Source organism: Sus scrofa, chromosome 15, assembly GCF_000003025.6.
Source record: "Sus scrofa isolate TJ Tabasco breed Duroc chromosome 15, Sscrofa11.1, whole genome shotgun sequence".
NCBI classification, from domain to species: domain Eukaryota; kingdom Metazoa; phylum Chordata; class Mammalia; order Artiodactyla; family Suidae; genus Sus; species Sus scrofa.
Genome location: NC_010457.5, coordinates 121,858,772 through 121,878,950, shown reverse-complemented (window position 1 = coordinate 121,878,950; position 20,179 = coordinate 121,858,772). Strand labels below are relative to the sequence as shown.

General features: G+C 44.8%; 1 long non-coding RNA gene across 1 annotated transcript in view; it reads right to left on the bottom strand.

Moving 5' to 3' along the window:
- Positions 1-20,179, bottom strand: part of LOC110256948 — a 251,790-nt gene that overhangs the window by 176,953 nt on the left and 54,658 nt on the right. The window lies entirely within an intron of this gene.

Genomic DNA, 20,179 nt, shown 5'->3' with positions numbered 1-20,179 from the left:
GGTCACAAAGCCAGGCTCAGTGTCCTCCTGGTCATGCACCTGCGGTAGCAGAACTAGAAAGGAGCTCTCCTAGGGGGTCAATGGCCCTAGAGGTGCTGGGAATAAGAATGGAAGATGTAATCACTCAACTCAGGAACAAGCCAATCAGAGTGCACACTTCATCACTCTGTGAACCATCCAGCACCTCTGAACACCTCTTCTGTATCTGAGGAACTCCCCACCTCATGCATTCTCACCTCCCACTGTAGAAGTCAGGTGCTTCCTGAGTCAGGTTGTTAGCAAAAGACAAATTCTTGCATTTGGAGTAAATAAGCAATGAGATCCTGCCATATAGCACAGGGAACTATATCTAATCACTTGTGATGGAACATGATGGAGGGTAGTATAAGAAAAAAAAGCGTGTGTGTGTGTGTGTGTAACTGGGTCACTTTGCTATACAGCAGAAATTGACAGAACATTATAAATTAACTACAGGAGTTCTCGCCATGGCTTAGTGGAAACGAATCTGACTAGCAACCATGAGGATGCAGGTTCGATCTCTGGCCTTGCTCAGTGGGTTAAGGATCTGGCGTTGCTGTGATCTGTGGTGTAGGCCTAGCAGCTACAGCTCCGATTTGACCCCTAGACTGGGAACCCTCCATATGCCTCGAGTGCCGCCCTAAAAAATAAAAATAAAGACATAAAAAATAAATCAACTATAATAATTTTTTTTTTTTAAAGGCCACAGTGATGGTCTCCACCCCACTGATCTTCGTTCACAATGTGACTTTGCTGCTCTTCTCATCAGGAATGGGAATCTATTTCTCAACCCCTTGAGTCTGGGCAATGGTGGTGTTTTGATGCTTTGGAGCAGATGCCCCAAGAGGCATTGTGACGTCACAATCACCCTCTTGAAATTCGTGCTGCTCTGAGAGGAACCCTAGGTTAGTCTCCCTGAGGATGAACAACCAGGCACGCAAAAGAAAAAAAAGCCGAGCCGACAAGACCAACCAACAGTCACGGCCATAAAGCCATTGTAGACCATCTAGGCTAAGCTGAGTAGCCAGATGGCACAGTCACATGAGAGATGGCAATGCAAGAACCATTAAAAAAAAACACAGTCCAGCTCAGCCCAGCCCAATCTGTTACTTATACAATCAGGTGTAGATAAAATAGTTGTTTTAAGCCACTGAGTGTTTGAGGCAGTTTCTTACACACAGTATATAACTGAAATACCTACCCTCCAACATTCCTCACAGCTGGAGAGAAAACGCGGGCTCCAGGGCGCACCAATGAGACACGCACAGTCATTCTAGGCATTGATCACAAGGTAGTTTCCCATTGTGGCTCAGCGGGTTAAGAACCCAACTAATAGCCATGAGGATGTGGGTTCGATCCGGGACCTTCTCAGTGGGTTATGGATCAATCCAGGGAGGCGGCAAACTGTGGCACAGGCCGGCAGCTGCAACTCTAATTCAACCTCTAACCTGGGAACTTTCATATACCACAGGTAAAGTCCTAAAAAATGAAATAAAATAACATAACATAAAAAATAAAAATTAAAAAAAGGTAGTAAAGAAGCATTCAGTAAAAAGCAGGGACAACTATGTCTGGTTTCCAAGGGGCAGTGGCAGAGTATCTACCAATGATGTCCACTGTCAAGGATCAGCACTGACAATGGTCTGTGGTCCAATATGAAGCATCATTTCTGCTTATGTGGCCTCCAAGTCTGTTTCCAACCCTCCTAGGGACTTTCTGAGCTACGTGTCTTCATTTGAGTTCCTGAAAAAGCAGATCCTTTGGCAACAACAGGGGTGCAAGTAGATATTGGGAAATGACCCCAGGAATCAGGAGTGAAGGGGAGGGGAGAATAAGACACAGGAAGGAAAGTCAGTAAGCATGAGTGACCGGGGCTCCATTCTCTAGGGGACCCACAGAGGAATCATGCAGATGGCAATGCAGAACTAGCCATCTCTCCAAAGGAGGAGTGTCTGAGGCATCCAGCATCCATCTTCTGGCTTTCAGCCCCCATTGGTTGAAGTTGGCATCTGCAAGCACTGACTCCCCCATGCTACCAGGCTGTCCTATGACTAAGAGCAAGTGAACTTCCGTGGCTTCAGGAGAAGCCTCAAATCAAGAAAAGACTATAAAAACAGAAGAGAACACTTGTGGTGGGATGCAATCTGTGTGCAGTGGCACCAACCACCACAGCCCTAGCTGGAATCAAAATGGTCCAAGAGAGTGAGGCATGAGCACAGAAAGCACCTGCTATGCTACCTAACATCCAGCCAGGTGCTGCTCAGTATTTAACAACCGGCTCCCCGAGGGAAAGATGGGGCAGGAGCTCTGAACTGTACTGTTTGCCAACTTCTGTGGTATAAGTACTCCAGCCGTGTCTGATATCAAGCTACCAATGTGATATCAGCCAGCTCACCAAGTTCCTGAAAATGTATCAAGAACCGGTAGGAGCTGGCTCCAACTCACTCGTTATTACGATCTTTTAAGAAAGTCCTTTTCAGGAGTTCCCGTTGTGGCTCAGCAAGTTAAGAACCCTGACTAGCATCCATGAGGACACAGATTTGATCCCTGGCCTTGAGTAGTGGCTTAAGGATCTGGCATTGCCACAAGCTGCGGTGTAGGTCACAGACAAGGCTCAGATCTGGCGTGGCTGTGGTGTAGGCCGGCAGCTGCAGCTCCAATTCAACCCCTAGCCTAGGAACCTCCATATGTCGCAGGCATGGCCATAAAAAGAAAGAAGAAAAAAAAAAAGTCCTTTTCTGCTCAAACCAAATGTTTTCAACGAAAACCCTAAGCAATGAACATCGACGGCAAGAGGGAGGATGATACAGGTTGGGAATCAGGAATTGGGCAGAGAGCCAAGTCTGGCATCACAAATGTGACTTCTGGGTTCTTGTCGGACCACAATGACACTGTGCCTTCCCCTACATCTCAGAGCATAAGTCCTCATTGCCCAAGAATGTCACTGCAGTCTAGATGAGAAATTCAAGGTAAAGGACTAGGCAGACATTAACAGAAACACTTCCAGTAATAACTATGGTCAATGTCAGGAAATTCTGCTTTCCCTGAAAATCAAATCCCCCATGCAGCAGCTGAAATGTTTTTCCACCAGTTTTATTCTTAGTGGAGACACAGCAATTATCCACAACTTTCTGGAAAGTAACCTTTCATGTATGTGAAGCCTTTTCTTCTCCAGAGGAAATAGTCCAAGCTGGGTTGGCCTTTTGTCAGAAATTCAATTTTCTGAGGCTTTAACCTTCTCTGGGGCTTTCTTTCTAACCTGGTCCAAGTTCTACAGGTCCTTATGAGCTGTAGAGCCCAGACCTGGCTCTAGGTTTCTTGCCGAGTTTTGACTGTGAAAAAAAAAAATGGGGAGGAAAAGGGGTCTCTTAAGATCTATGCGCCCCATGGTTATTTATAGATTTCACTGTTACAGCCTCTCTTTCCAATTCGGCCAACGGCCAATACGGGGCATGGGACCAATTGCAGGGACAGAGCGGTCCCCTTTCTGATTGGGAAGGGCTCTCCTTGACCAATGGAGCAGAAGGCCTCCTGACCACGAGTGACAGCTTGGTCATTTCTTGGGACGCCCCTACAGAAGTTCTTGCTTTCATAGACGGCCCTACTACCACTAGGGGACACCCCAAATCCTAAGTGCACACTGGAACAAAAGCCACACCCAAGCCAGGGGATTTAGTAAATCTTCAAAGAGATACGACATTCAAGGACAGGTCACAAAAACCAAAGGCATTTTTACCCATCTCCCTCGCACTAATTCCTGGGTGCCCAAGTTCAGACCCAAACGATGGCCTAAAACAGCACTGTCCAACAGAAATGTAATACAAGTCACAAACCTGAGTCTACGTTTTTCAGTAGCCATAGTTTTTAAATAGGGGGAGAAGAGGTGAAGTTAATTTTAATAACAATTGATTTAACCCAATATACGCAAAATATTATCATTCTGACATGTAATCAATATTTTTAAATTACTAACGACATGTGAACATTCTTTCTTCATACAATGTCTTGAAAATCTAGTGTGTATTTACACATAAAACATGTCTCAGTTCAGACATGCCGCTGCTCAGACTCCAGGGGCCACCGTATTAAATAAGTTCAGGTTCACACACCACCACCGACTTGTCAGAAATGCACATTTTCAGGCCCCTCCCCACCCACTCAGACACTCAGGATACGGAGCTCCCATTGTGGCTCAGCAGGTTAAGAACCCGACATAGTGTCCGTGAGGATGTGGGTTCAATTCCTGGCTTCACGCAGTGGGTTAAGGATCTGGAGTTGCCACAGCTACAGCATAGGTCACCGATACAGCTTGGATCCACTCTTTCTATGATATAGTCCTGCTGCAGCTGTGGTTCAACCCCTCACCTGGGAACTTCGATGTGCCACAGGTGCAGCCATAAAAAGAAAGAAAGAAAGAAAGAGAGAGAGAGAGAGAGAAAGAAAAAAGAAAGAGAGAGAGAGAAAGAAAGAAAGAGAGAGAGAGACAAACTCAGGATGCAGCCAGTGATTCACTTTTTAGAAAGCCCTTCAGGTAAGCCTGATGCACGCTTGAGTTTGAGAACCACTGGTCTACACGCTGCCAAATCAGAAATGCTTAATCTGCTTTTAATTCACGCAACCACCAGTGTCTAATGGGGGACATGAATCTAAAAAAAATGAACTCTCCCTGTTTTCCTGTTGCTAAGGAGCCTAAAATAGCAAATTTGGCTCCCAGGAGATACGTTTTTTATTTTTATATTTGTGCCAATTAAATGAGTCTTCCACTGGCAAAAGCTCCTTTTTTCAAATGATGCATTTTATCCTCCTTTCTCCCTTGTCTTCGGATTTGAATCTTTCATCTTCTTGGTTTTTCACAGGAACCACAACCACACTTACCTTTTCGCAGATGTCCAGGGTTGCCAGATTTAAACATAAAAATACAGGATGCCCTCAGTTAAATTTGAATTTCAGATCAATGAACTATTTCCCAGAAACTGCAAGGGATGTAGTGGTACCAGAAAGTATTTGCTGTTTATTTGGAATTCAAATTTAACTGGGCCTCTTGGATTTTATCTGGCCAATCTGTTCACATCCCCTACATCCTTCTGACTCCTAATTCCTCTGGTGACCAGACTGTGAAGTCCCCTGGGTACAGCTAGAGTGGGTACCACAGAGGCACAGCACCAACTCGGAACTGCAGCCCTGTGGTCTCACCCTCCCCAACAGGAAAGAATTCTGGATCAAACCAGCTGCCCCACTGTATTCTTTGGCTTTCCAAAGATGGGTCCTCCGGCTTCCAGTGAATGCCAGCTGCCTCTTAGGATCACGCTCTCATTTAAAAAAAAAAAAAAAAAAAAAAAAAAATCAAATCACACAAAGAGCGCACTGTCAGTCAATCAGAGCAGCACAAATGCACCCACTTAGCTCACCGCTCAAATGGGGCCTCCAGATTGGTGCTATTGAAAAGGAAATTGGCCTCACTTGCTTCAAAACAGCCCCAAAGTGGAGAAATTAATACAGAAAACGCCAGGTCATAATGAAATCTGGCAACGGTAGTGGGCTGCGTGGCATCATCCAATTACAGCAAACACAGACACTGCCCAGGGGGAGAAGCCAGCCTGGACACCAAGCAAAATTAGGCCCCTACATAGCAATTACCAGCGGGGAGAGGAAATCTGTTAGGATGTTACAGATGAATGCAGACATCCCAACAAATGCCCGGGATCGCTACTCCGAGTGGCTCGGAAGTCCACGTTCCCAGTGCATTTCAGTCTCTGAGCTCCTCTCGTGACAAAGCGCTTTGAAAGCCAGATCTTGGCCTTCCTCCCACCTCTTTCCTGAGTCCACTGCAACCCATCTAGAAACCCTCATGGTTCGGGAATGAAGGCACGCCTGGAGGAAGGAGGCTCTCTGGCCCTTTCACTGACTTGGTTCTTTCTCCTCCTCCATCCAGGAGACACTAGAGAGCCACGGCCACCAGGATGGAGCCAGACGCAACAATCCCAAAGACCTTAACCTTGCCTGGCAAACCAGGATGGCATCAAGATCCTGGGGTGGGAGAGAATTGGGGGTGGGCAGGAGGGAAGCAGGGAAGAAAGGCAGGGAGACCAGAGAGAGCAGACTCCAGATGCTCAGCCAAGGTAAACCCATAGGAACCAAAAATCCAAGTGATGGAAAAAGCAAAGAGATGTTGTGCCCCATGTTCTCGACCCCATGTGGGTTCATAATCAGACAAGAGAGTTCTATTTCTCCCACAACCTCTTCCACACGTGGGGGAACATAATGTAGGACGACAAACAGAAAAGGGGGGGGGCTATAAACATGTTTCAATTCATAGTTTCATCTTGGAGTCATCATAGTTGCATCTTGAAGGTGAATGGTGTGAATTTCAACCTAATATTAAGAGAAAAGTGATTTTTATGTCTGTTTATTTTTTTATGGCCCACAGCATACGGCAGTTCCGGGGCCAGGGACTGAATCAGAGCCATAGCTGCAACCTATACAGCCAAGGCAATGCCAGATTCTTAACCCACTGTACCAGACCAGGAATCAAACACAACTCCTCAGCGACCTGAGCTGCTGCAGTTGGATTCCTAACCCACTGCACCACAATGGGAGCTCCAATTTTTACTCTTTTATATGCTTATCTTGTTAAAGGTAGAAGAGTTCACTGGATTTTTAAAAGTAAAACACAATAATGCACAAATGTGGTTAAATACCATTTGATTAAAAATGAGTTTATACCATCCAGTCACCTGATTTCCAGAGGCCAAGAGAAAATAAAATGTAGCATGGATATGGATCTCATACAGATGATGTAACAGGACAGAAAAAAACTGGTACTTTTATAAGCAGAGTGCATCTTGAGCCAGTAAACTGAGAAGGAAGACAGGATTTCTCTTAAAAAACTTTTCTTTTGGTTAGAAAAAATATATTAAAATTTTGATTATGGAAGATGGGAGCCCTGGAAAGGTTTAGACAAAGAGAAGATAAATTGTTTTGGTCAGGTAAGGAACAGGAATTGGGGTTTTATCAGTGGCTGCTTACTGGCAACTGACAGAGGAGACCTGGGGAACACAAAAAGGAGAAAAAAGTTAAGCGAGGGTGCCACTGAATGAGGGAGTCTGGAGAAGTAAGAAGGAAGGTTAGAAAGAAATCCCCATGACGGAAAGGGCCAAGAAACTTTGGGATGGAGACGTGTAACATGCAATAAAACAGCTAGTTCTGCAATGTAATCCCAAACTTTTGGTAGCATCTGCTGTATGCAAGAGCCTGGGGTGGGAGGAACTTTGGGAAAAAGAACAAGGCTTCATGCTACAATCAAGACGATACAGAGCAGGAAAAAAAGAGATTCAGCAAGCAAGAGTTTCAGCGGGAACAGGAAATCAGAGTGCGAGGCAACCACAAGAACATAAACCCTTTGGGATTCTGCACAAAAAAAAAAAAAAAAAAATCCTGGGTAGAGCTCCAGATTTCCAGCAGGACCTAGGATGAAGGCTTGAAACAATGGTTTTTTCTATTTTAGATAGAGCTAACCACCAAAACTAGAAATATCTGACTTAAACCTCCAGATTTGAAATGACTAAATATCATAACAAAAGAAAGAAGGAAGGGGGAAAACAAAAGAAAAAGAACAAGAGAGAAATCTGACAACTAAAACTTTTGTCTGGCATCAGTTTAGTGCTGAAGGATATACATAATTTAGCTGTCATAGACAGGACAAGCAATATTGGTATTGATAAAAAGGAGAAAGTAAAATGTAAAATAAAGCAGGTGAAATCAACACAAATGTTGCTAATTACAGTGTACAGATGCAGTATGCCCTTTTTTTTTTTTTTCCTTTTTTTAGGGCATATGGAGGTTCCCAGACTAGGGCTCAACTTGGAATTGCAGCTGCCAGCTGCTGTGATCCCAGCTGTGTCTCTGACCTACACCACAGCTCATAGCAACACCGGATCTTTAACCCACTGATTGAGGACAGGAATCAAACCTGTGTCCTCATGACTACTAGTCACGTTCATTAACCACTGAGCCACGACAGGAACTCTAGAAGCAGTATGTTTTAAACAGGCTAAGAAGCGGCTCTTAATCAGATTACCCAGGTTCAATCCCAGCCCCACCACATCCTAATCAAGTGATCATGGCAATTTACCTAAGCCTCTCTGAACACCATCCTCACCTGTAAGAAGATTACTGATCATACAGAAGTCCCATTTTTGGAAAGTTCACTTTACAGCACTTTGCTTTTACAAAAGACCTATCTTAGTACCTGTTGTCACTAATTCAAAGAAATTCAAAGAGGATTTTTGATTTTACAAATAAAGGCAAAAAGCTAAAACTGAGTTCAGCATTTATTTTTTGCAGGAATGCACACTCGGGGCCCTGAAAGTGGTGCCGCCAAGCTCCTTCCCCAGGAACCACACTCAGCAGCTCAGCAACAAGCCATCAGAGCTTTGAACTGTGTCTGTGAGCATCCGCGCTCTGTCTTGATTTATTTTGTGCATCCGTTTGCAAGATGTGTCCTAAGGTAATTACTTCTTTGCTTTAAGCCATTTCTGCTTATGAAAAGTTTCCGAGAAACGCTCTTCGTTCAGACGGCAGGACTACCTACACCACTTTCCTTACAGAGTTGGAGGGAACAGCTGAGATAATCACGCATGCCTGTGAGATGTCCATTTCTGGCAATGACAAACTGGCTTGTTTCAGACCAACATACCCCAGAGGCTAATCAGAAAAACTAAGCAATTCCTTTTACAACAGGAAAAAGAGCCGGTGGATTTTCAGGTCTCCTGCTGGCCCCAGACCCATGTCTCCTCTGGGGAAGAGGAGCTTGCCTGAGGCCAGCCAGCCGAAAAGGGAGAAAACCTCAACTGAAGTTCCCTCAACCTAGTCCTCCACAAAGGTCGGGCACTGCCCACTGCACAGCTTTAATCTCCAAAACCCCCCACTCTTTTCTATAATTCCACTGGAGGAGAAATACATGTGCAGTTTCTACAATATCATGGGGGTGTTCTCACTTTTTTTTTCTTTACAAGAACTCTATTTGATTTGAAATCTGTTCATTTATACCAGAGAGTACTATTTGATAATAAGGAGCATGGCAAGTATTGCTTACTTAATGCATAATGTGTTTTACTGAAAAAAAAGTCAAAGTAAGGAAAAAGCATAAAAATAGGTGGAGGGCTAGGAGAGGTGGAGGGAGAAAGATGAAATGGAAAAAAAGGAGGCAAGACTTAAAGAGTAAAATAAGGAAAAAGAGGGCAAAAGCAGGAGAAAGAGAACAAAGAAAGAAAATGAACCCAGGAGCTCCCGTCGTGGCGCAGTGGTTAACGAATCCGACTAGGAACCATAAGGTTGCGGGTTCAGTCCCTGCCCTTGCTCAGTGGGTTAACGATCCGGCGTTGCCGTGAGCTGTGGTGTAGATTGCAGACGCGGCTCAGATCCCGAGTTGCTGTGGCTCTGGCGTAGGCCAGAGGCTACAGCTCAGATTAGACCCCTAGCCTGGGAACCTCCATATGCCGCGGGAGCGGCCCTAGAAATGGCAAAAAGACCAAAAAAAAAAAAAAAGAAAATGAACCCACTGGGCAGCAGCCTGAGAGCTGGTACCAATCACCCCATCTCTCCCCCCGCCCCCATCCCCAAAAGAAAGGACACAGCTCATCAAGGATGAGGGACAGAAGATACAAGTTTATCAACATGACTTTGTTCTTTGGTCTGAATTCTTGTGAACATCCAGAACCTCAGACAGATTCATACTTACATGCAAATACAACAAATGCGTACGGAGGATTTAGTATTAACAATGCCACTCAAAGGGAAAACCCACGGTTTTCCAGAATCTATTTTTGCATTCAGCATTTTTTTTTTTACCAAGGATATAAAACAGAAGTTCTGGCAGATTTTGTTCACCCTCACAATGACTCCAGAAGAAATTCTAGATTTTTATAATTGTTCACATTTTCTGCTCTCACACTGGAACGCATATGGAAAGTAAGAGGCCTTGTCCAATAAACATGACCCCCAAACGTAGAGTGTATCACTTTAACCACAAGATAACCCTGATTATCATAGTGTGGTCAGAGGAAAAACTGGGGTGTCTGTGTGTTTAAAATGCTGAACAATTTTACATAAACCTTTTCAATGGCTCCATAAGATTTCTCCAGAGCTCTAAGCAACACAGTTCTGCTGTGGTCTGTGCACAGGTTGGAAAAAGAATTTCCAGACTCATAGCCAGGTGAAGAAAAAGAAGAGTTTAATGAGATGAGAAAGGCTGTAGCACAGCAGGGACAATATCCTGATAATCAGGGAGACCCAGAGCTCCCTGTCCCAGCCCCACCCCACCCTGCCCTGCCCCCAAGAGCACATGGTCATGTCTATTTTTGTAGCCCAGGGAGAGAGGAGAGGTCTTATGATAATTGCCCTGCTGGCCTGATGATTGGTTGGGGAAAGAGGTCTCCAATACACTTGCTAGTTAGCTAGGGCATATAATGCCCCTATAGGGGTAGGGTGAGGAGTGGGCCATATACCTCTCCTAGTAGGGGCAGGAAGGAGGGAGTCAGGTTGCTCAAGGAGGAGATGGGGCTCGAGAACTCTGTAACCACTACAATGAGACCAGTGGGGTGATAAGGGTCTGGTAATTCTTATCTTCACCAGAGGCTTTTTGAGTTTTACCTCCTTGAAAAGGCCTTGAAGTCCCACAGGTGCTTTACTGGACAAATAACTTCCTGATCTTACACCTAAAATCATCTGGATTAGTCCAGGAAAAAGTAGAAGTTCTGCTCTAACCCTGAAACCTGGGGGCCCAGAGTTTAGCAAGTGGCTTCAGTGGGTGAAGTCAAGGTAATGTGGTAAAGAAGGGAACAGTGGTTCCTTCAAGGTGAAGATCAGGTGCCAATGTCTATTCCCAATGCCACTCTTTTCAACAAGCAGGACCTAATTAAGGAGACTTTCCAACTCCTCATCTGTTTTTCCAAGACTTTTGGGCCTACTGCTATTCACTTTCGCTGAAACCCGTGGGTTAGCATCAGACTTTACTGTTCTTTATTAAAAGAGAATTTGCACTACAGAAAACATGAGTCTGAACACCAAGGGGTGCGGGGTACCTTGCTAGAGTATAAGCTCCTTATGGGAAGAAATATACCCATGGTCTAGGTGACCACTTAGGAGCACCTGATGATGAGTTGTGTTCCTGCTCTTTGCGAGAACCTGCCCTCAGCAGGAAGCCCCCCTTTTTTTTGTCACTTTAACAAAACTTTTAAAAACCAGGCACCCCCATGCTCAATTCATCTCCAACCCAAGGATACACCTTTTTTTTTTTTTTTTTTTTTAACAGTAACACCTGAAGCATATATTAGTTCCCAGGCTAGGCGTCAAATCAGAGCTGCAGCTGCCCAACCTACCTCGCAGCTGTTGGCAACGCTGGATCCATAACCCACTAAGCAAAGCCAGGGATCAAACCTGCAACCTCAAATACACTACGTCAAGTTCTTAACCCACTGAGCCACAAGAGGAACTCCCCAAAGACACCTTTCAGATTTTTTAATGGCACAATACCTTGCCTGATTTGTCAGTTCTTTCAATAGATCGAAGTAGAATTGAAGTAATTGACAGATGACCAGATCTCTTCCCTAGCTTCCCTTTTAGTAATCTTCCAAACAAACTGTGTAATCAAATTGGGTGAACAGGATAACATCTAGGGGAAGATCATGAGATGTCAACAAGCTTGTAGGCAGTGGAGGATGGTGACCATTCAGAGCCTCTATGTCAGTGATTAGCTGAGCTCACTTCCTTCCTTCCCTTTAAAACTTTCATGGCCAAGCAAAATCTTTATTTGGTTTTTTTGTTTTGTTTTTGCTTTTATTTTTTGCTTTTTTAATTTTTAGGGCTGCACCCATGGCATATGGAAGTTCCCAGGCTAGGGGTCCAATTGGAGCTACAGCTGCCAGCCTAAGCCATAGCCACAGCAACCCAGGATCCAACCCAGGAGATCTGCGACCTCCACCACAGCTCATGGCAATGCCAGATCCTTAACCCACTGAGTGAGGCCAGGGATAGAACCCATGTCCTCGTGGAGACTAGTCAGGTTCGTCACTGGTGAGCCACAGCGGAAACTCTCAAGCAGAATCTTCAGAGGTGGGTGGGTCTGGGGGTGTTGCTGAGTCCACCATCTCCCCAGACCGCCAGCATTCTGATGAAAGGCACCTTTCCTTTCTGCCATTTGTGAGTACTGATTATGTAAACCTCCAGCAGCGAGTAGCACCACCCACCCCATACACACCCCATTCATTCAGTAACAAATCTCTGGAAAGAAACATGATGAGTATTTGTTGGGAGGCACTTTTCTGGACACCTTGGCAGGCTATACAACATATGACACGGTTTCCCTCCTCAAGGCCTTAGAGTCAAGTTGAGAAGGTAAGAAATAAAGATGTGAAGAGTTAATTAAATAACAACACAGGTTAATTAATAAGACAATAACAAAGGACAAGTCATGAAATGATGCATTTTTAATTTCCATATGAATTGCACAGCTAATAAATACCTCAAGAGTACACAGAGATTACTTCAAGCTGTGGTGGAAATGAAAACGTTCATGAAGGGGGTAGGATTCAAGCTGGGCCTTAAAAATTTGCATCAGATTTGGATAATAATCAAAGCTCACTAGGTGCAGCATGCTATGTGATTCAATATCTCATTTAATGGTTCTAAAAGCTGTGATAGGGTTGCTATTATTGCCTCTCATTTGCAGCAATGGAAACTAAGGCTCATTCAGGTTATATAACACTTCCCAGGGTCAGAATTCAAACCCAGGTCTAGCTCTGAAACCCACGCCCCCATCACACATTGCATGGCTATCTGATACTTTGTAAATGCACAGTGGCAGGGGTGCACTGAATATACTGTTCCCAGCAAAGGTGGGAGATCAGGTGGAGCCCTCAAGATCCAAATTTCTGGAAAATCGCATGATACACCTGAATAGGTAGATGGCATGAGGTTTACCTATATTTACCAAATTATCATGGAAGCAAATTATGAGGGATTTAACTGTTTAATTAAAATGTTTCTACTACATGCTCTCCATGTGATTCTGTAGTACCGAACTCCTACCTAGGAAAAATGCCAGACCTCCAGAAGTCTTCATTCTGAACCCAGGATAATCTACTTAGGGTTTTGCATACATCTGCATATCCAGTTCAGCAATGCCTCCTCCCCTCGGCTATCTGATGTTAATTAATTGGCTGATGTGACCTCTAGTAGTTCCCCACTCCCTTGCCTCCTCTGCTCGCTGCCCACCAAGGTGCAGGTGTTTCACTTGGGGAGAGTCAGAGGCCATTCTGGCAGAAAGCAGTTGGTGTGGCTGCTCATCAGCCCAGGCTCTGAGGCTTTGGAGGAGAAAACCTGCCCCACCTTGTCGTGAAGAATGACAGTGAGCTCTTGCCCCCGTGATCCCTGCCTGCCCTCTGCGCAGCTCGGAAGTGGAAAGGAGCTGTCCAGAAGCCCTTGGACTTTAAATAACAACTTGGGAGAGGAAGAGGTTGGGGGAGAGAAGCCAGCCTTGGCTTACTTGCAGAAAATGAAAAAGAGCTAACGATTAAAAAAAGAAAGAAAGAAAGAAAATCACAGCCAGACCAGGCCTTGTCCTTCTCCTTTGTCTTCAGGCAGTGGAAAATGATGGGACCACAAGCCCCACTCTGCCACGGTAAATGGGTAACACCCCTTACTTGGAAGAGGACCACAAGCTCCCCTTCCTTCCAGGAAAAGAGCAGACACCAAGGCCTGCAAGACCCCCGCAGACGATGGATGCCCTGGCAGAAGCCTCTCTTACAGGCTATCAGATAGCACCACCCAACTCCCCTCCCCTTACCTGCCCAAGAGCTTGATCCGACCACCTACACAAACCAGTGCGACGGCTGGCTCCTTTCACGCTTATTTTCCAGAACCATCAAAGCCCAGATTTCCCGTTCCTAGAAAGCCAAGCAGGACTGTCCCTCTAAACCCTTTTAGCACCTTAAACACCTTCTCACTCAGCTTTTCCTTGGAGATGTGTGAATGGCTTCAAAGTGTTTTCTCTCCCTGAGCTAAGAAAATGGAATGTTCAGAACCCTGAGGTCATTTTAGTAGACGGTGAATTTTTGCAAATAGGGGGTGGTGATGCAGGGGACAAAGGGACCTTTTTTTGTCCCCCAAATCACATTATGTTTGTGTCACAAGGCTGATCTTGAAGGCAAACCAGCTTTAATTATTTTAAGATATTTGGGGAAGAAAGAAAATACATTTGCTCAAGAATCTATAGCCCTGAGTCATAAAGGATTAGCAGAAGAATTATTGGAACCAATGTTTCTAAGGAATGAGATTGAAGTATTGGTTTTCTGAAAAGTCTCTCTCCAATGAGAATTAAACTATATCCATCGTGTCAGATAAAGAGTCAACAGAATGGCCATTATTTTTATTTAAAAACACCAAAGAATTCACAAAGCCAGAAGAGAACCATAAAAGCAGTTTTTTCCTTAAAAATAAATAATAAGCACTATCATTTGCATAAACCATTACCATTTATTGCCTAATTAATATACAACAAAACAATAATCATGCATATTACCAGATTAACTTTCAACATTTATTTATTACAACCCTGAAATGTTTATGTAAATGTATTCTTGGTCTTTCTCTTCGCCCTACCATGAAAGCGTATTTTAACTTCCCTCAGTGTCTCCACCCCCACCCCCTTTTGAGGAAGACACCACCATTCTCAAGTTTGTTCAATGGTGCTTTTGTGAATTGGGGGGTAGGGAGCATAGCAAGGGACAGAGAGAACAAAGACACCACCAGAGCTAGGCCTCAAGGGAGTGAGTTTTCAGAAAGTTTAAAGGAGAGTCACTCTGGATAATCAAGAGAATGTAAAAGAATTAATCAAATAAAGAAGGCAAATTTTTAGAATTTGTTGACTTAGTATCCAACTCATCATGTTTAAAAATTATAAGAATTAAATTACCAATGTTACAAAATTGTATTTTGGCTCCTGGGCTATTTTTTTGGCTACAACTTTAAGACTGGACCACATGTGGCCACAGCTTTAGTAGGGTTGCATGTGCTAATCCTTCTTGGTTTATATTTAAAACTTAAAAAGCACCTGGAGGGGAGTTCCTGTCATGGCTCAGCACAAACAAATCTGACTAGCAACCATGAGGACGCAGGTTTGATCCCTGGCCTTGTTCAGTGGGTTAAGGATCCAGCGTTGCTATGCCTGCGATGTAGGCCAGCAGCTACAGGTCCCATTGGACCCCTAGCGGGGCAACTGGAGAAGAAATTGCTCTATAGCTGCGAACTCCGCCCTTTACCCCCACATCCATCAACCAAGATCCTTGGAATGTGAGTACGTTCTTCCCTATACAGACATTGGGTTGAGCATTACACTTGCATATATAACTAAGTAAGTCATTTCACGTGCACAAACTATAAGTTAATGACAACAAATCAATGCCCCAGGGGTGATTTGGGTTTTCAGCTTCCCTCCCAAAGTTGTTATGAACATTAAGTGAAATAATGAAAAGTGCTGATAAATTGCAAAGAACTATTACGTGCAATCTCTGGCTACTGATCTTGGACAGCAAGCTCTGCAGAAAGATGCAGAGATCTGAAGCAACAACCATAATTGCTGAATTGATCATTTAGACTTCTATCAAAACTTCAAAAAAATGGAAAGAAATATATTCTGTCTTGGTAAACCTCCGGGGTCCCAGTTCCTTTAAATCTGGGAGGAAACTGACTTTAGCCCCACTCCATGTATTGAAGGATTTGGGGTTGATGCCCAGGAGGTCTTACGTGGTCACCATATATCCTGTTTCTGGTGGTCTCTCAAACTGCCACATCTCCCCTTCTGTGATCACTCTCTTTGCTATCCTGTGCCCACCTGAACCTGAGGAGCCTCCCTTTTCCTATTAAAGCAAACAGACTTTTTTGTTAAAGGTTGGGAGTTCCAGAAGCACCACAAGCATCTTAAAAGTAGAGTTCCTGGGTCCTTTCCACCCCAGGGTCTCCCTCACTGGACAGGTATCTTCCTCAGCATCTCACTCCCTCACCAAGTGGCACTGAGACAGGAAGGAAGGGGGCGGGGTACAGCTATTAAAAGAGTGACCCGGAGTTCCCATTGTGGCTCAGTGGGTTAAGAACCCAACTAGTATCCATGAGGATGCAGGTTCAATTCCTGACCTCACTCAGTGGGTCAAAGGATGCAGCATTGCCGCAAGCTTCAATGTAGGTCGCAGATGTGGCTCAGATCCAGCGTTGTCATGGCTGTGGTGCAAGCCAGCAGCTGCAGCTCCAATTTGACCCCTAGCCCAGGAACTTCCATATTTCGCAGGTGTGGATGTAAGCGGGTGTGTGTGTGTGTGTGTGTGTGTGTGTGTGTGTGTGTGTGTGTCTCAACCATTAAGAACAGGATATCACAAAAGCTGTTCAGATCTTACAAGGCCCAAGATGGCATAAGATTCAACATCCAGATCTTGAGCCACATTATACGCTCATTATATACATTAGCTAAATGACACACCCATGAGTGCCATGCCAGTTCCAAGGCTGATCAAAAAAGGCCCCAAAGTGGAAGGTCCCCCAATTTCTGAAATCCTCGCCCCTTCTCCAAGATAGTAGGATATTCGTTCTCCTCATTAGCCTAGGAAGTTACCCAGCCCATAAAACCTAACCACCCTCACACCTCAGGGTTGCTCTCGCTTCCCAGTGTGAAAAGTAACATACTATCTTTTCTATCAAAGGAAATTTTGATTACTCCATTTTGATCTGGTTTCGGTGGAAACACTCCTGCAACCCCCTTCCTCTTTACCTCTTTTCCCAGCAACGATTTGTTTCAAATGAGCCAACCAGGAAGAATGTGCGCCCTGACCTGACCCATGGGAAGGGGATCAATAGGGGAGGGTCCTTTGTTGGGCGTGCCCACTTTTTGGAGTGCCCGCGCCCTTCTGCAGAAGTAAAGAGCCTTGTCAAGATCTCTCCTTGTCCACGTGTCTCATTTTCCGACACTGACGACCCAAGCCAGCGTTAAGTTCCAACACCAAGACACTCTGTCTATGGAGCATCTCTCTAAATAAACCTGTTTCCACTTTACTCTGGCTCACTCTTGACTTCCTTCTGGCGAGAAGCCAAGGACCCTCGCTTGGCAGCCTGTCCCAGGGACTCCCCTGAGACCTGGGATATGACCATGCTCTCATCTCTGTTTTTCCTACCACATCTTCACTCCTCTCTTCCACTTTTCTGTGTTCCCTCATCTCAATCAGGCAGAGCACTTCTGACCTCCCTTTGTCTCACCCCCTTTTCACATCACCCTGTGGGGGAGGCTGGTTGAGGAGAAGGGCTTTATCTTTCACACCAAAGATGCCAAGAGGGTAGTTTCTAGACCAGGAGCCATCTCCCCTAACGTGAAATATGCCACTGGCCTGGTCTGTTGGACCCGCTACAGCCGGGCCTGGTTTTCCGTAGGGATGTCCCTTCTTCCTGCCCTCTGTGCATGTGCTGGGGAAGGAGAGGGAAGGCTTGAGTAGATTTTCTTGAATTATCTAGACAATTCCTTCCACTTGGTGCCTGATTTTACATCGTGGGAGAAAGCCTGGGTATGCTGCAGCTTCCCCGCTGTCTTCCATGTCTGTGGAAGAAGGGGACTGCTGCTAATTCCTGTTTTAAAAAAAAAATTTTTAAATCCAGCAAAATAGCTGATAGCTTCAATGTGCAAATTAAATAAAGCTATTACACTGGCCCAACTTGGCCCAATGGCCACTGAAGACATATGCCATATGCGTTAGGATCACTCAGCTGAGAAAACAACTGGGAGGGAGTAAACGTGGATCAGCCGTGAGGATCCAGCTGAACCTGTTTCAGGGCAGGAAGAGTTAGGACACATGGTCTTTGGGTTGTATTTTTAAGTGATTACAGAGAATCAAATCTGAGGTCAAATGTGCCCAACTGCCTCTTGCTAACCCTGAGACTCTGGACACTTCGTATGGAAACTGCCTGAAATCCTTTCTGGAACAAGATAGAAGATGGATGGCTGGATGGCTGGATGGCTGGATAGGTATTCATCTGTAGAAGGGAGATAATAATGCCCACACAGCCTATTCTCAAGGTTTATTGAACATCTGAAAGAGCTTGCTATTATGGACTTTTTTTTTTTTCTGGACTGTATTTTTTCGTCCCAAGAGAAACTAATGCTAAATTTTTCTGGAAATACTGATATCCATGCATTTCTAAAGGGCCATTAGCAAAGGAAGTTCTGGCACTGCAGTGACCGCCTCTTCAGAACAAGGCAGTAAACAAGATCCCTCCCCACCTTCTCTGCTAGTTCCCACCTCTTCACGTCCGCCCTCCCTTATCCCACATTTGCCATCTATCCTTTCCCACCCTGGCCTTTTTTCATCCTAAAGCTGTACTTGTTAAAGGCCCTGTGACCACTCCAGCGATTTCCTTTGAGGATGATCACACTGCAGCCGAAGCGTCATTATTATGCTAATGGAGCTGGGTCTGAGCTGCTTTCCTAACAGCCACATTAAAGCTCCCAGGAAGGAGAGGCCTCCAGAGCCATTTGCATGGCACTGGGTGAATATCAATACAGGACAGGACGAGTCCAGAGGAGTGATTTCTGAAGCCCCAGCCATCAGGTAAAGGGGCCCAGCCTTCACTGCCACACGTAAACAAATAACATCCACACACACGGGCAGATTGTAAAACACAAAAGTGAGAGAGCAAAACTGCAGAGAAAAGGAAAGGAGACTCACAGTACGAATGCCTTCCACTGTGTCCCGTGCATTGCTCTTTCAAGGCAGGCATGATGGCTGCATCTTAGAGACCAAGAACCCGGCCTCTTAACTGTCAGTAGACTTATTCAGGGCCTTACAGTGGGTTAGGGTTAGGACAGGACAGCTGCAGGCACGACAGCTGGCAACAAAGCCAGGCAGACGGTTAAGGAAGAAACTAGAAGGTGATGGACCTGAGACGGTGGAGTCAAGCAGGATGCCTTCAAGAACTGAGCCCCAGGAAGAAAGGAAGGACACAGCTGTCATACATCGTGATGAAAAAGTATTATCATCAACCCCCCTGCTTGCCCTGACAACTTTTTTTTAATTTGGTATATAGTTGATTTATAATATTGTGTTAGTTTCAGGTGTACGGCCAAGTAATTTTTTTCAGATAATTTTCCATTATAGGTTATCACAAGATGAGTATTTTTTCCTGTGTTACACAGTAAATCCTTGTTGCTTATCTATTTTATGTACAGTAGTTTGTATCTGTTAATCCCATACTCTTTATCTCCCCCTTCCCCTTTGGTAACCATATGTTTGTTTTCTATGTCTGTGATTCTGTTTTTTCAATAGATCATTTGTATTATTTGTACATTCCATATATAAATGATATCACATAATATCTGACTTTTTCTTACTTAATATGATAATCTTTAGGTCCACCCATGTTGCTGCAAATGGCATTATTTCATTGTTTTTTACGGCTGAGTAGGATTCCATTGTGCATATGTACCACATCTTCTTAATCCACCCATCTCTTGACGCACATTTAGGTTGCTTCCATGTCTTGGTTATTGTGAATAGTGCTGCTGTGAACACTGGGGTGCATGTATCTTTTCGAATTAAGAGTTTTCGTCTTTTTCCAGATGTATGTTGCCTTATCTACTTTTCAGTGATGGCTTATGGAAAAGTGAAGGAGAAGGAACCTTTAGGTCCCAGAGGCATTTCTGGAGAGTTGGGAAGGGATGGGAGAAGAAAGACCCCTGTCCTGGCAACACCGGGATGTGGGAATGGAATCTCTGACTGTAAATCAGGGAGCAGGGTGACTGGAGGAGGTCTGTGCCACTACCAGTCCCCACATGACAGGGTTCCACCAGAGTTCCTTTAGTGAGCAGCCATCTCAATAATGCTCATGTGCCCAAAGGGGTCCCACGCCTCTCTGCTCCTAGCCCCAAGAAGAAGAAACCCTGGAGACAGCATTGCTAGTTGCTGCTCCCAAGAGGTATCATACTAAGTACACAGTTATTTCTTCCAACCAGAGAAATAAAGACTCTCATGGGTGGTGGACTACACAAAGGTCTTCCCAACCTCCTCTGTCCTTGCTGGCAGATACCCATATAGTCTCCAGATGTTTGCAGCAACCCTCTCTTTCTCCCTGG